Below are 14,235 nucleotides of genomic sequence, written 5' to 3'. Positions count from 1 at the left end.
TCTTAGTGGTTATCCATAGTACAAGATGCAGACGGAATATCCTGTCCAAGCACTATTAGCACAAATGTTTCTTCTCATTGATTTAAGCAAAAGTAGCTGTATATCTATCCTAACTATTCTGCATATACAGATACAAAATGGCCCTTCCTTTGTATCACCTTTTTGTGTTTAGTCCTGTAAGAGATGGGTATTCCATTGGTATCTAAATACCATTGGTGCATGAATTCAGCAAAACAGTCCAACACAGTCCAGCAGTGAACAATAGTAGTGGGTTTTCCACAGAAGTTGACTTGAGCCTTTCACAGCTCAGCATATTAATATGGCTTTACTTTATATACCTCATTTTTATTCTTTTCTGCTGGATGGTTAAGACAAAGTCATACATTATATGCACAAGATGGGCAAGGCAATGTTCCTCAGAAACATCAGCAGGATTTTGAAAGTAGCAGTGAATTGGTAGGATTCTCACCCTGACTAACAATATATGCTGATAACTGTGAACCAAGCAACTGCACTGAAGAAAGCAATGTGTAATAGAAGGGTCATACTGGAATGCCTGTCATTTTAGTCTTCTAAATATGTACTTCTTGTCATGACATACCAATTATTACCATACTGTCTCACAAGTAAAAGTTACTTTTTTAAATGGGTAATAAATGAGAAAAAGACACAAGAAAAAAAAATGTCACAGGACTGTCCTACTACAATGTTGTATATGGTTAGATTTCTGAATTTCTGTGTAAAAATATGTAATCATTTATTCATATTCTTTAAATATTTTTAATTTTTTATCTCCATATTCAGTAGGGACTTAAGGTTTAATATATCAATACTTGATGGAAAATACCTACCCATGTTATGCCTAAGATGTTTGATATTCAGACAGATAGTGAAGTTAAATCTAACTGCATAAGATGTAGGGTAATAATAACCTTCTCTTCTGGAGGATTAACAACCTAAGTTTTCAGACCAAATGTTAGATAAATAGAGACCAACATTTTGACCATAGCCTTGCAAGGTCAGTGAAGACTCGAAACATAGGAGAACCTGTACTGTAAGATCATGTAACTCAATTGTGCCCAAAATTTTCTGATCAAGAATATTATGGGGCCACAGAGCAACCTTATCGATGATGTAGAGTGTGCCTAAGGAGGGATAGTCACATGGAGAGAAAAAATTCTCTCAGGCTTTCACAGAGAGCAAATTGGCCAAGCAATGGCCGTGACTCATCCTCATCCACATGGCTGATACTGACAAGGGGTCTGCAAACTGTGGTACATGGTTATAGGATAAATCCTGAGGGGACTTGACTGACCTTATCAAATACAAAAGTCACATTTCTTATTATACAGGTCTTGCTTTATCTTGGTCTTAACCATCCAGCAGAAAAGTATAAAATTTTTTAAAATGGTTTTCATTTGCATATTTATTTGGTAGAGGGTCTCACTACACATCTCAGACTCATAGTGATCTTCATGTCCCAGCCTTCTCATTGCTGGGATTATAGGCTTGCATCACTGCCCCAGATTCAGTGTGTGGCTCAGTGCAGGGCCTAGTTGGCATGCTATACCAGGGATGGGACCTGGGTCCCATGCTTTTCAGTCAGGCTCTTAGACTGCTAAGCGATCTCCCTAGACATTTGATACAAATTTACTTAAATTTTCAAGATTATTTGTAGCAATGGAAATTAGATAAAAATAATTCATGTGTGTAATATGTATGAGTAAGTAGAACTGTCAAGGCATAAAATGAGTGTCTTAGATTAAACATCAATATGCAAACAGAATAAAGAAATTATACCACATTATTTTCTTTCAATTTGTAAGCCTAAATATCCTTAAAGAAAAATGGAAATTAAAAAAATCAAAGACGGTTCTAAGAATCTCCATTAGGTTTTTTAAACTAGCAGTTAATTGGTAGAATTCTCACCCTGACTAACTATATATGCTAGTATCTGTGAACTAAGCAACTGCACAGAGGCTAGCAATGTGTAATACTAAAGCCATGCTTGGATTACCTATCATTATGCTCTTCTAAATGTGTACTGCTTCTAATGTGATATTAATTATTGCTATACCCTTCTCTCAGTAAATGTTCTTTTTTTAAAAAAAATAATAAAAGAACATAGGAGACAAGCATAAACAGACACATCTGTGCCAAAAGATCAAAGAAAAATTATAAGTATGGCATTATTAAACATAAGATTTGAACACACTTTCAAGAAATGAATTACATTAGGATGAATGGAAATAATCTGCTTTTTCTTTTTTTCCAGTATCAGGGATTGAACTCAGGACCTTGCATTTGCCAGGCAAGCACTTATTCTGCTGAGCTATCTCCCTGATCTAAATCTGTATTCTATGGAGCTAAAATGTGAAGTTTTTGAAAGGTGTATGGTATCCTTCTATGCAGGTAATTGCTAGTTTATAGGTTAAAGTTTCCTTTAAATATTGCAAAGAAGCTTACAGAAACTTTAAGGTAGATGGGTTCCTACAAAGTGTACTTTGTTTCTCCTCTATTCCAAGGTCTCAAGTGAGGATTTAAGATTGGAACAGTCTAGTTAAAAAGATATTTCTGGTCTTAGTTTTTCCAGCATTAAGGTATTTGATTCAGGCTAAAAGTATAACTTTCTTATTTATTTCTACAATCCCAGTAATTAATTCTTAACAGGAGGAGCTACATAATCTCTTTCTATGGGACCCACTAGGTCCTTTCTGGTTTCTGAGCTTCTGAGGATGGGGCATACTGCTGTTTCAAAACTTTGGTATCAAATTTACCCTGTTAAGTCCCTAATAGATTGCTGGTATGGTGTAATATTGACACACTCAGCTTTTTGTCAGAGAGTGCTGAGGTAATTGCAACCTTCTGGGTAATCTCCTTTGGACATCAGCAGTTTTAGCTTCTCACTGTGATATACTATACCAAGTTTACAGATAATATGTGCCCTAAGTTCAGCAAATTGGGAATCAATATGATGGACCACCATATTTATTTGCTTCCTACAAGAACTGCTGAGATCAGGAAAACTACAGTAATCTTAAAGCTGCCACCATCAGTTTTGATGTGAGGAAACAAAAACAACAACAACAAAAAGGACTATGGTATTCTGTACACCCATCTACTCTTAACAATAAACAAGAGAAACAAGAATCTTCAAGAACATGTTCAGGTATGATTTGCAAAATGTATACAGTTAATGGAAACTAACACTTAACTTACTACTTTTATCACCTGAATACGTCGAACTATTTCTAACATTTAGATAGTGTTTGGGGTGGACCTTTTCTAGGTCCAGATGTCCACGATCCCACTGACAATCTGATGAGATAATATCCATCTTCTTGAGTCAGCAAAATTAGGAGACATTCTCTATCTAAAATTCTGCTCAATCCATACTCTTGCCCCCTTCCTTATTCAGGTGCTGTATGAAGTCATTACAAACCACACTCTCCATGCTCTGATTCTTGTCCTTACACTAGGTCTCACTGGATATCAAAATCATGGTGGTTGCATGTCCCATGGGCCTTTGCTCAGGAAGAGAGTAATATTTTTTTCCTCATTAAATCAGTGGCTCCACATGTGAACTTTAATATATACATATCTAATGAATGTTAATATATGCAAGAAAACATACCAGTCTTTAATGTATATCAAATAATGTGCTTTCTTTTTGAGAAGTATTGCCTAGTTCACTTGTGTACATTTGTCTTAAGATATTTGCTATGTATGTATTTATTGTTTGTTTGTTTGTTTGTTTGTTTGTTTGTTTGTTTGGTACAGGTTCTCACTATGCAGCTTGGACTCATAGTTATCCTCCTATCTCAGCCTCACCTGCACCAGGATTACAGGATTGTGTCACCATGCCTTGGCGGCTGGCTCAGTTTACTCAGGGTGTGGCCAGCAAGGTGTGTGGTACTGGGGATCGAACCAGGTCTTTGTACTTTCCTAGGCAGGTACTTAGGCCACTGAGCTATCTCTGAGGCCCAGCCAGGATATTTGCTTTTTGATGTTGGATTTTTTTTAGTTCTTGCTTGTTTGCTTGCTTGCTTTTTTCTTTCTTTCTCTTTCTTTCTTTTTTTATTTTTAGGGAAGGGTCTGCAGGGCATTCAGGGTCCCACTACTAGATCAGACTTTCAGTGATCCACCTGTTTACAGCCTCCCAAGAGCTGGGATTACGGGAGCGAGCCACCATGCCCACTCTCAGTTGCTGTCTCAGGGTGCTCTGAGGGTGCAGCCAGCGTGTTTTGAGGATTTTCTATATTCTGAATTTTAGGCTTCCATGTAAAAGTGGTCAGGAAAGATTTTCTCAAATTCTGTAGGCCATCTCTTCACTCTGTTGTTTCCTTTGCTGTGTAGAGCTTTCGAATTAATACAATCCCACTGTTAATTTGCTGTCTTTATATTTCTTTGTTCCTTGAATACATCCTTTTGTTGAAGTTCTAGTGATAATTTTTATTATGTTGTTCCACGTGTTAGTGCCAGGTAGGCCCTGAGGAGGGAGGCAGGGGGTGCTTGCGGCTCTGTGTGGTGTGGCAGTGTGCTTCCTGTCTATCGGGCTCATGAATCTCTGTTAAACTATTATAGGTGCCAAGCAACTGGGCTTTTATAGGGTGCTAACAAGTATGCAATCAGTCTTGCATGATCCTTAATCATACTTTTACTTAAAACTGAATTCTCTCCTTAGTAAGATCAGACAACACAAAGGCATTTCAAATGGAAAAAGCCTTAATGCACAAGCCATTATCATATTTCAGAAACAACCTGATCCTAAAATATTCTGCTGCTTTCACAAAACGTGATTCTGAAATACCTCTTTTATTTCTCCAGCTATACACCAAATTGAAACCTATTTTTGTCTGTGCCCTTTACCTTAGATATCCAGCCAATATATCTGAAAATTTTTGTTGAGAGTGTTTCTTCCTTCTCTCAACTCCTGCTTTATGATGAAATTAACTCTTGTATACTTATTAAGGAACTATATGGTGCAGTTTACCAATGCCCCAACGCTTAGTCCCCCAAAGTAACTGTTCGAAGAAGTGGACTGTTTTCAAGTTGCGTTAAAGTGAGGCCATGCAGTGCCAGTCTTCCTGTGCCTGGATCGCTTTGCTTAGCATCCTGCCCTCCACCGGCATCCATGATCTTTTGTTGTCCCTTTTTCTTTCCTTTGTTTTTCTTTTCTTGTATTTTAGGGAAGGGTCTACAGGGTGTTTAGGCTCTCACTGCTAGATCAGACCTCTAGGGATCCGTCTGTTTACAGCCTCCCAAGACCTGGGATTATAGGCACGCTCCACCACGCCCGGTCTCAATTGCTGTCTCAGCGTGCCTCAGGAACAGGGCCAGCACGGCAGGGCCTGGGATAGAACCCCCAGCCCCTGTGCCTGCTTGCAGGCACTTTGATCCACTGAGCTATTTGGCCGGCCCTTCCAACTGCATCCATGTGGTTACAAATGTGCACATCCCTTTCCATGAAGCCCATCATGTTTTATTTGTTCCATTCCTGAAATACAGCACGTATTGAGACTAACTTGCTCCTTACATACTGTTGTGCTGGAATCCTACTTTATTGTGACAGACTCTTCTTCCTTGCTTCCTTGTAGTGCAGGATAATTGTACTGGGAAGTCTATCTCAAGTGACCCTAAACATTTTTTCTCCCTCAGATCTGTGCTACAGTGCTTTCTTTGTCCTCTAAATAATAAATGGCCTGGCATTTCAAGCATCTTCTGACCTATAGTTCTCTACCTGTATTGTATTTGTGTATCATCTTATTATTTCAAGTTTTTGAATCTTAAAAAGTGATTATGTCTTAATAAAATTTGTATTTGTCATATCACATAAAGTATATAGCTCATAATTTTTAAATAGTTTTCATGATTCCAGTACTTACAGAGATTAATTTGTAATATTAATACCCTGAAATCTGTTTTATCAAAATGGAAGAAAATAATTTTTAAAAATAGTCATCTAAGAATATCTCTCTGAAACAAAGACAACATGGTAAAACAGAAACAATGACAGCAGAAATCAATAGCACCATGATGGTATACTAGTACGCAACTTGGAATAAATATTATTACTTGGTAAGTATGATAAGAATATAGTATATGTGAAACACACTTGTATTTCCTCACACAGAACTCAATTTACAATGTAATGTAGAACAAATGAGCCATTATGATTTGTCTCCATCAAATTGGTCTTGTCGTACACATTCAATGTCAGGCAATAAAATACTGAAAATGATGTTATTTGCGTAGTGATGAGTAAATTTAAAGGGTTCAATCATCAAATACAGAGATCAAGATAACAAGTATTAGTGTTCACCCTGTTTGGCTCCTTCATATGTACTCTGACTTGCTCCTATAATACCCTAGACACTGTCAAGAACTCTTATTAGTTTTGTAATATTTGTAACCACATGGATGCAGTTGGAAGGGCCGGCCAAATAGCTCAGTGGATCAAAGTGGCTGCAAGCAGGCACAGGGGCCGGGGGTTCTATCCCAGGCCCTGCCGTGCTGGCCCTGTCCCTGGGACATGCTGAGACAGCAATTGAGACTGGGCGTGGTGGTGTGTGCCTGTAATCCCAGGTCATTCGAGGCTGTAAACAGACTGATCCCAGTGAGATCAGGAGAAAAGTCATCTGTGAAATGTTAGTGATATTTTAGGGCTAGGACTTGTATCTGGTTTTATTGGATTGTGGACATTGAATTTGTTTTAAAAATAACTTTGTGATGCTTGCCTACATCTAGCACTGAAATTTCAAAAAATTGTATTTCATAATAGAGTTTATGAGATATTAGCCACTCACTGTGCGGTTCTGGGACTAGACCATACAAGCTAACTTTATTGCCACTATAGATATTTTACCTTGAGAGTTTCTTTTAGTTTTTTTTTGTTTGGAAACATAAAAGCACAATCAAACATGATATTTGAAAAATTACAAATGTCTTCTAGAGATAGCTAGATGTGGGCCTATACTAATCACAAATTGTCAGTGTGAAGATATGGTAGTGAAACATCTTCTTTGATTGTAGATTTTTTATCTACCAATTTTATGAATAGTCTCGTGGAGTATGCTTGAGAAATAATATGGGAAGTAACCGTATCATTTAGGAAAATGATTTTGATTCTTGCACTAATGGAAAGGGGCACCTTTTAGGTACACAACGTCAATTCTGACAGTACTGCAGGCTTTGGGACATTATGTTTAGAAACTATTAAGCCTAATTTGCCTATCAATTTGCTGAAACTCAAAGTTCATAAAATTTCTTTCTATTTTGCCCTTTCTACTGGTACTACTATACATTTTTATCTTTATATCAGAACAGCTAAGACAGAATGTGTTGCCTGTGATTATCGTGTGACTCTTTGCCATACAATTTTGGGTTTTTTTCTTTCTTCCAAACCTTAACTCACTATATAAGGAAGTATATTTATTTCCTTAAAATGAAGTGCTTGTCAGATAAGTATTCCAAATTCCTGTAATCATTCTAATTTGTATAAAACGATGAAAAAGTATTTTATCCTTTCTGATTTCTGCTCAAAGTTCTACAATTGTTTATAACTTATATGGGAACACCGATCTATCTTAAATCAAACGTTGTCTAAACTATTTATATTATTGGTATGTTTGCATATTCTAATTCTTTGGAGAGGGACATGAGATTATACTTTTAAAACTTCCTTCTCAAGGTCATGTATTCCTGAATTAAAAACAATAATAATTTTGAGACCCTTCACTAATATTAATAGTACAATTTGTAATTACTTATGTCTTGTATTTTAGGTGTCCTACTCTCCATGCCTTTACCTTTTATGAGTATGTTCATTTTAGATAAGCCTTGTGGAAAAAAAAATTGATTAATGAGCAAGACCAAAAAATATGAAATTTAATACAATAGATATGATTGTAGATTTTGAATTTTGGATTCAAAACATAAATGTTTCCATATAGTTCAGGGTCTATAGGGTTTCACTAAATAGATTAGACTTTTAAGTTATTCTCCTGCTTTCAGCCTCCCAAGTGATAGGATTACAGGTGCACTCCAACATGCCCAGTCTCACTTGCTGCCTCACGTGTCATTCAAATATCAAAACCAGGCCACTGTGCTCTGCCTAAGCAGGTGTTCTGATTTCTATATTTAAGATAGATCTGGTTTTATTCAAGTTGTTACCTTGCATAATACTTAATATATTTAATAGTGTCCCTGGTCTCCCATTTTATATATATATATATATATATATATATATATATATGGTACACATTACAGGGTCTCACCATGTAGTTCAGACTCGTGGTGATCCTCCTGTTTTCTGTTCCCCAGCGCTGGGATTACAGGTGTGCACCACCATGCTGGGACACACTGGCCGGCTCAGTGTGGCTGCGTGTGGGGCCAGCATGGCATGTGGTGCTGAGGACTGAAACCCAGGCCCTGTGCTTGCCTAAGCAGGCATTTAGTCTACTGAGCTATCGCCTTGGAACTTCCCGTTAATAATTTAGGTGGTTGCATTTTATTTTATTAGTTTTGGATTGTATCCTTGAATGTCATCCATGATCTTTGTATTCGTCAATCAATTTATTTTGATTAGTATTTCTTTCTATTTTCTCTCTTTTGCTTCCATTTTATATAATTAAAATTTAATTAATATCAGTCCAGGTTTTTTAAATCTTTACATGATTCTTCCAAATACAATTAAACATTTTAAAAGCTGATTATTTGCTTTAAACAATGTTTAAAATGATATTTCTGGTCCAGCAAGATATCTCAGCTGAGTAAAGCACCTGGTTAGGCAAACTTAGGCAAGCACAGGGAGTGCAGTTCAATCCTGACAGCACACATGGTGCTAGCTTTGCCCACAGGGCAGGCTGAGCAGGCCACAGAGTCCAGGCATAGTTGTGCATGCCTGTAATCCCAGCACTGGGGAGGCTGAAAGCTGGAGATTCATAAATCACAGCTACATAGTGAGACCCTGTAACAACCAAATACATGTAAAAAATAATAATAAATAGAAAGCAAAATAAAATGATGTTTCCGTGATGTTTCAATAACATAGTGGATTCTTTGGAAAGGACTTATTCTAGTTTTTAAATATCTGATCATTCTCTGATCCTTTATTGTTAAAGAACCACTTGCTAAAATTCTGAAATTTATTTTATTTTTCCCTTTAAAAATATTATTTGATTGTTCTTATTTTGTATGGCACTGTCTAGAAAGCTAATATTAACCTAATTTCTCTTAGCTTCTCTATGATGATAGTTTTTCTTGGGATTTGTGGTTCTTTCTGTTTACAGCACCTTTAAACTCCAAACACTGTTTAAGCATATGTGTGAAAATTGTCAGTCATGATACGGTTTACTAGATTATATGATGAAACTTTCAATAGAGATTGTAAATAATTTACAGTTTTCAACATCTTTTGCATCTTTTCATTTTGTGAGCTTTTTCTGGGGGAACTCCACTTACATGCCAGAGTTGAGTAAAAATTAAAGGTGTAAGCTCAAATGATAGTTAAAATATTGCATTTCTAATCTTTCTGAACATAATGTTATGTTTTTTTCTACACTTTTTTTTTTTTTTTTTTTTTTGGCAGAACCAGGGATTGAACTCAGGCCCTTGTGCTTGCCAGGGAAGAGCTTATTCCACTAAGCCATCTCCCCAGCCCCTCTACACTGTTTTCACAGAGACACATTACTATTTTGATAAGTTGTTAATTTGTTTTCCTTGTGTTTTAATTTATTAATACTTTTCACTGAATTTTCTGAATAGTCTCACTTTGCTTTTTAAGTTTTTATCATATTTTAAAATTTTTGTTTTTACTTAGTCTTTTATAATTCTGGTTTAAAATGTTAATTTTGAAGTACTGCTTTATAGTTTTCCTTGCTAATTTAGTGTTTTCATGCTGTGAGAACATTCTCGCTTTCGCTGTTGTCTTGTCATGGCCATTTCTTTATGGCGCATGCCTTTTGATGATTAAGTGCTTTGAACTTCCAGGGAGAGGCAGTGGCAATTGCTTTTGTGAATGTCAAAACAGCATTCCCTTACAAAACTTCTTATTACAAGTCGGACTGTAATATTAGCAAAGGAAATTGCAATTCTTTTCCCTTGTTTGCTACGTAATGTCAGTAATGTTTGCTTCCTCAGTCCCAGCTCCTGGCTACTTGCAAAGCTGCCCTCGGGCCGGGCGTCCTCGGGCCGGGCGTCCTCGGGCCGGGCGTCCTCGGGCCGGGCGTCCTCGGGCCGGGCATCCTCTGGCTGGGCATCCTCGGGCCGGGCGTCCTCGGGCTGGGCGTCCTCGGGCCGGGCGTCCTCGGGCCGGGCGTCCTCGGGCTGCTCATCTGGCCAAACTGAGAAGCCATTTCTTGTAGTCCGCGCTGATGCCTACTACACTTGGCTCATGTTTGGATTGTTTTTCTCTCAGACTGGGACTTTCTTGGTGACGTTTGATCCACCTGCTGCCATTAATTCTCTGCTGCACATTTTTTCTCCTATCTGATTCTCAGTTCAGTTATGTGATCCTATTTTTAAAAGTTCATCTGATGTACAAATACATAAAGTTCACTGGATTCTGTGCCTTGTAATCAGCTATAGAAATAGAAGAAAGTGGGTTTTTTATTTATTTCTTTATTAATTTTATTGAGAAATAAATAGCAATGAGAGTTTCAAAATGGCTTAGTAGGACAGTTACAATAATTAATATATTGCATATTGTTGTCTTTGTAGAAGTTATTCATAGGACAAGATGCAAACATGATATCCTTTCCACACACTATTACTACAAATCTTTCTTCTCATTGAATTAAGAGAAAGTAGCTGTATATCTATCCTATTTTGTATATACAGATATATATATATATAGAGAGAGAGAGAGAGACATATATCTATATCTATATATCTCTCTCTCTATATATATATTACACTAAAAATGGTCCTTCATATATATTCCCTTTTTAAATATTGTAGGTGCATGAATTCAACAAAATAATCCAATATAGTCCATTAGTCCATAATGGTAGTGGATTATCCATGTGAGAAGTTGTTGACTTGAGTCTTTCACAGCTCAGCATATTAATATGGCTGTACTTTTCATACTTTTTACTTTTTGCCAAATAGAAAAAATTTCAAATACATACTGAGGGACTTATGTTACTCCAGTCCTCGGAAGACACATCTTCATTTTAGATAAAATATATTTTATAGTACCATAATGTACAGTCCAAGTTGTTCCACACAGACAATACCTGTTACCCAGTGCTCTGGATAACCAGTGGATTTCTTCTACTATTGAGAAATTTCCTCTAGTGAGTCCTTTGTTCTGTGTTCATTAGGTTTTTTAAATGCAAATTTAATTTTCTGTTCACTTTAGAGCTTATCATTAGTAACTAATTTTCATAGAAACAGTTTCATTTACTGATACCAATTTGCTTAGAAGATAGGCAAAAATTAAATTTTTTTAGCTTACTCAGTTAAATTATTGCAACACTTCTCTAAGAAAATTAAGAACTACTTCTAGTAGCAATGTAGATATATTACAGGATCAATTTCTATACATATATTTTAACTTTCTTGGCATAAGCTTATTTTACCATAATCAAAGTAAAATTATGTTATCAATAATAACAAAGTATTTAACATTTTTCTAGCAATGACATGAAGTAATATTTTCATTCAAAGTAATTAAAATTATAAAGTACTGTTAGTTAGGTAATCAGTTTTACAGCATAATATAAAATCCACATTACTCTTTCTTTAGGACCACTAAAGGCAATACAACCCCACACGCATTTCTGGTGCTTATAAATTTATTACTCCAATTTATAGATATATTTTTCAGTTTTTGAAACTCTACACAATGACAAATATCCTGACAGTTGCTATATTGAAAATACAGTTTAACATTCCATAAAATTATATAGCTTTTTAGTGAGCTATAACTAGAACCTATAGTAAAAATCATATTTCTAAAAGTTTCTACATCAAATTATCTACTATACACATTCGTGATATAGATAAAAAAGTCCCTCCTTTTTCATAAAATAATGTTCCATAAAAATACTTGAATGGATACAGTGAATTATGTTTAGACAAAAATATATTCATATATGTATACCATGTAGCGAATTGAAAGTAAACCAATATATATTTACATAGTCATTCTGATTTCTTTTCAGTGAAAAGTATTTTTATTGGTATTTCTGATGTATACACATATTATGTTATAGTACACCGTATATGTTGTATGTAGTTATATGTTTTATACATTATATACATATATACATACATTATATAGTATATACTATATATATGATATAGCATATATATGTATAGCATATATTGTTTATAAGATATTTATACATATATAGTCATTCCTATTTCAACACTATATAGTATGTATAGTTATTCCTATTTTTAAAGCAAACAATATCATTGGAATATGTTATATGTACATAATTAGTACATCATCATAAACAATTTATCTCTGTACATGCTATAAAGATCCTTTTCTTTTCCATTCCTCTACCTTCCCTTCAGCCCATCTTCCCTTCCTCTATAAGATCTTTGTTGCCATGTTTCTGTTTTCCTCTCCTTCTTGGTATTCTTCTGATAAAAACATGATTGTGTTTTATTTACTCTCATACTGAGAACTTAATAAGTTGTCTGAGATTTGCAATGCAAAGCTCAGACTTCGACAATTTAAATACATTTTAATACTGGAGTTTTAAGTGACATACGAAGAACTATTCAATTTATTAGTACTGTGTGGCAGCAACAAAGGTAGAAAGCAAAGCCAGTTCTCTTCATTTGAATAAGAGTAGACAATGTGGTTGAAGAAGGGGGAAGAAGGTAGAGTGACAGAGCAGTTACTCTGGAGAGAACTCAAAAACGAATTGCTCCCAGAGTTGCTTCTAAATCTGAAGAACCTAGTGAAAAAGATTTTCTCATGCAAGTGTGTCCGACACTGTCAGTAATCTGCTCAGTGAATTGGACTGCTCTCAGGTTTCAGATGAGAGGAGTTATAGATTTCTAATACACACTATTTACCTTGATTCGGGTCCTGCTGATACACTTCTGAAAGAGTCTGTAGGCTGCATGGAGGGTGGACTTTCTGTCTCCCAGAGCGGGGCCAGTACTCACTACTTCTGGGAAAGCTGATTTTTCACATGCTACACGGAAAACGGCTTCAGTTTGTTAACAACATTAGCCAAACAGGTATGGATCTAAGAGTTCAGGCCACGGTTACTTTTTCGTCACATTATTGTATGAAGAGAGGTTGAGCTCCAGTCCTCTATCATGAAGATTTTCCTGTTCATTCAGGCTGAAAGCTAAGAGGTCCCTCCAAGCTTTCAGTGCAAAGGTCTGGTTAGCTGAAGCAGTGGTCCCTGCAGTAGAACTTCTGCTGTTCTACGATCTGGGAGGATGGCTGCGTGCCTCTTTGGGACTCATTTTGGAGATCAAGAAGGGAAGCAAAAGTTTCTCTAGTGTTTCTGTTTGTGATCCAGACTGTTCTAAAACAAGCGGTCCTGAAGCAACTGTATATGAGATGTGGTCCCAGTAGACGCAGCGTGCACTACTCCGGAGCAAAGTGGGCTAGGCCTGTGCGATTATTCCAGACTCTGTTGGTGCCCGCTAGCACACAGCGTTCCGGCAGGCCTGCCACTTATGTTGAAGGCTTGTTCTTGGTTTCTCTAAACATATACTGACTATTCTCAAAGGACTTTGTAACATCTTACTTCAGAAAAGACTATAAATGGAAAATTAATGAGAATGTTAAAGGGAGAGGGGAGGAAGGGAGAGAGTGAGAGATCGGAAGAGAGAGAGAGAGAGAGAGAGAGAGAGAGAGAGAGAGAGAGAGAGATTGTTTATGTTAAATTCTTAGGATTTTTAAAAATATTAAGAGAAACAAGTTAATTTGATTTTCAAGTTTTCTTTTGACAAGTGATGAATTTTAAATTTTGAATTTATAAATATTTTCTTTTATAGCAAAGAGGCATAGTTATATTACTGTGAGAATGAGTTCATTTTTCTTTTATGTAACTTTTCTTAAATGCTAAGTGGAATTTCCCAGGCAAAAGCTTTATTTTGCTGTCAATAACTGACTCCCAGTTAAATTCAGAGCTCAAAGCAGTCTAATTGACTGTCAGAGTAGCAGATTCCCTGCAGCCTTATCTCTTAAACACTTCCTGTCTCTTTGTGGAAATGCAATACAACAGTGTAAGACGGAGCCTCTGAGTCAAATCC

Source organism: Octodon degus, unplaced genomic scaffold (assembly GCF_000260255.1).
Source record: "Octodon degus isolate 3935 unplaced genomic scaffold, OctDeg1.0 scaffold00356, whole genome shotgun sequence".
Classification (NCBI taxonomy): Eukaryota; Metazoa; Chordata; class Mammalia; order Rodentia; family Octodontidae; genus Octodon; species Octodon degus.
Note: the sequence above shows the minus strand (reverse complement) of the source record.